Source organism: Schistosoma mansoni (genome assembly GCF_000237925.1).
Source record: "Schistosoma mansoni, WGS project CABG00000000 data, supercontig 0262, strain Puerto Rico, whole genome shotgun sequence".
NCBI lineage: Eukaryota > Metazoa > Platyhelminthes > Trematoda > Strigeidida > Schistosomatidae > Schistosoma > Schistosoma mansoni.
The window spans coordinates 20,509-24,170 of NW_017386125.1; the positions used below are offsets into that span (position 1 = coordinate 20,509).

The 3,662-nt window shown below is 37.3% G+C and overlaps 1 non-coding gene across 1 annotated transcript; it reads left to right on the forward strand.

Moving 5' to 3' along the window:
- Nucleotides 1–3,275: 3,275 nt before the first annotated feature.
- On the forward strand, nucleotides 3,276–3,346 carry Smp_tRNA_01409_Pseudo_TTG.1.1. Its single transcript has one exon. It is a non-coding gene (tRNA).
- The last annotated feature ends 316 nt before the right edge of the window (nucleotides 3,347–3,662 follow it).

Genomic DNA, 3,662 nt, shown 5'->3' on the forward strand with positions numbered 1-3,662 from the left:
CTTTTAAGGTAACTGAACAGCAGCAATGGTTAATTAAACTGAAAATTTATTTTTTGGATAACCGTATTAACTTACAAAGAGATAAATTAAGTTTCACAAACATACTCCTTCCAGATGAAATAGCGAAGAACATACAAGAGGCGTTAGATGGACCGGATACTGAAAAGTCATAAAGTTATCAAAGTAAACTGTAATTGCAATTGTCTCTCTGGATGATGATCGAATTGTTGAAAAGCTTTTTCATCAAGTACAAACAAGGGACAGAACCCTATCACAGCTAAAACTTTGAGTGAAAAGTATTCTGGGCAACAGAATGATAGACAGTAGGCCGTTTTATCAACTGTGGCTCCGCCGACTCCTACGAAATATACAGCAGATCCTGACTTTACAAGATGCCGACAACGACATAGACAATATGGTTAATATAACGAAATGAATATACGAAACAACCCAGCAAACAAACTCTCATTTACATAGCCCACCGATAAATGAAAGAATCAGTAGTCTACAGAATGAGGTAAATGTCTTGTGCCGCAGATAAACATTGTTATGACCATGAAAGTCCGAACCCCAGAATTTGATCGTGGTGACCCCAAGTTGTGGTTCACTCAACTAGGAAGTCATTTCGCGGGACACAATGTTAAATCTGAAGAAATTCACTTGAGAGAAATATGTACATTCCTCTACCCATCAGTCGTCAAACATGTCCGTGACATAATTTTAGTCCCATCGACACCAGAACCATACAGCATATTGAGACGAGAGATAAGGAACCGTTTTTCATTGTCAGACGGCGAAAGAACCCAAAGGCTTTTTCAAAGAGAGATATTAGGTGATAGGTTGCCATCACTTCCGAATCTTAGGATGTGACAAAACAGTGTGCGAAGAAGTCCTAAAACAAGGATAGATACATGCTCTCACAGGCTTCGTCTCTGTCTGGATAAACGAGACAATGGTAATTCTTTATCTCATTAGGCGTGTGGATAGAGGTCCTCCAACTGGATCACATACAAAAAGAAGAACCATCAAAGAATCAGTATATAAGAACCCATCGAAAGTGTTAAATGTCTAACCGGGGCAAATAGGTCTTAACCATCAGAAACCTTGGACATACAAAACAGCACTACTTATTTTATTTTCCATGGTCAATTTCCAAATCAAAGCTATTTATAATTTGCTTCACCATAAAGCTTCGTCACGATTTGACAAGCATGGAATGTGATTGACTTAAGAGATGAAACTGAGAACTAAAACGGTCAATATCCTGAATAGTATCTATTTACACAAATAGTGTTTGTCTTCTCACAGTTATCTTATTATAAACAATGACTATCAATTCATACTTTTAGCATAGAAACAAACAAGTTGAGAAATATACTCCACTTGGCTTAAACCTAACCTCTTATGGTTTGAACTCACTTTATCGATGTACGAACACTCAACTAACTGAAAATATCGTACAATACATTGTATGTAAGGAAACTATATTAGCTGCATTGATTTTATTTACCTTATTTTCAACTCATTTCATAAGTGATCCGTTAAGTGATTGGAACATCTAGTTTATAACACGACTCTCACAGCTACCCCCACGTTAAACGGATTGTTTTCAGTGGTTCATACTTAATTCTAGGAGGAGGTGTAGCTTCAATATAACATGCATAACCACAGCAGAACATCAAATAGTCGCTGTCCTAAATGACGTATTCGATCCTCGTATTCTTCATAACTAACCTTAACAGTACATCCTACCTTTCCACGTTGAGGACCACTCTTATGCACCCGTAAGGCAACGTTTCAGGGATATCGTCCACTGGTGGAGATTATTCGGCACTTGAAGTTAGGACCGTCGGAAAATAATCAGTGCGTTATCTCCATAATTCGTCAGAATTTCCTCAAGCGGCCAAATAAAGATATTTTTACTTTGAATTACGTTCAGCCACACTGTGTGTGATAACGTTAATCGTTCAAATAACGACTGTGATGCCATCGTAATGACGATGATGTTTTGTTAATATTTTGTTATTGCGACGATTAACAAGTTGTGACAATTTTGCGAACAGCTTGAAAGAATTGAGGTGTATGGTTTTCAATTATGTTATGGTGATTTGAAATAAATTAAATTTTCTTTATTAAATTCAAAATAATTGGGTGGGGGCTTGAATATTATCAGAATGAAGTTTTGTGGAGATTGAAGTGATTTTTAATAATTGAATTCATGAATCAATTAAAGCTAGACCAATGGAATTCAACCGTATCTGTTGTAGAGGCAATTAGTCCCTGAAGACAATGGTGAACGGTCGTGCAATAACGTGGATTAGCTGGAGTTTAACATTAACACCTTCGGATGCCGACACGTTCAGTAGTCTAGAGGTTAGGCGTTCGTATACGAGACTGAAAGTCCTGGATTTTGATCTCGCGAGCGTGATCGCAGATGCGAACCGTCGACGAGTCCCATAGTAGAACGAAATGGCCAGAACTTACATGTTTTTCATGGTGGTGTAGATATAATTGACTGATGAATACAACTATTAAGTTTAGATAGTTTTTTTTAAATGATATAAACTGAATAAAGTATGAATGGGTTCAGTTCGTTCTCTTTCCTCACCGTAATTCGTATATGGATTAATATATTGTAGAAATTGTTATATCTAGAGCCTTGATTATTAATACGCCGCGAACTACTTGACTACTTGAACGATAGAACCCGCAACGTCGCAAAGAGAGAAGACAAAGACTGGTAAGCAGAAAGTTTATTGCCCCGAACAATGTCAAAATATAGCACAGAAATCTCGTGTATTTATAGTTATTGGCTGAAAATAAATTATCATTTAGGTCAACCAGTAAGCACATAGGTATCAAACTAGTCCATCCAATGGAGAAGCTCCACGTTGGCATTTCTAGAACATTCCCCTAGCCGTGATTGGATGGAATGTCTACGGCTCTTCCTGGGCTTCCTAGGGTTTTCTAGAGTCTACCGACGGGCCGTTCTTACAGAAATAACGATGATTATGTTAGGAAATGTGACTGAACTGTGAAAAATCAAAATAGAGATTGTTTGAACAAAGTGACACTGGTCGAATGTACATTCTATTTTTTGTTTCTTGTTTCTCATGATTATGTAAATAATGTAGTTCTTATGCACTATCTCTTAATAATGAGAATTGGTTTCTTTATAATTTCAAAATGGTATTACTCTATGAATGATTCAATGCATTGAAACACTATACAAATTTACTTTCACACGAGAGATTTCTAGAAATACTGGCTATCAGGACTCAGTAGCTGAGTGGTTAACGCGATGGCGTTTGAAGCGAGAGGTACTGTGTTCGAGTCCCAGAGTGCGCATCAACTCTGAGATGCAGGCACATCAAACGGACAAGTCCCAAATAGGACGAAACACACATCCTGGATTCCACAACTAGCCACTACCCATCCTTGCTTATAATGTTTGTAAATTAGGGCGATATCCAGGCAATACGCACAGTATGCTTATATGCAAATAAGAGACTGATCAATTACAGTCCTAAATAACAATGGGAAGATTCAAACAAACAATACTAAGTAGAAATACTACGTATTCATTTGTGACTACTCAAATTTGAAAATATTTGCATTCATGGCAATATTTGGGGAAATACGGAATACAGTGGACATCTCAG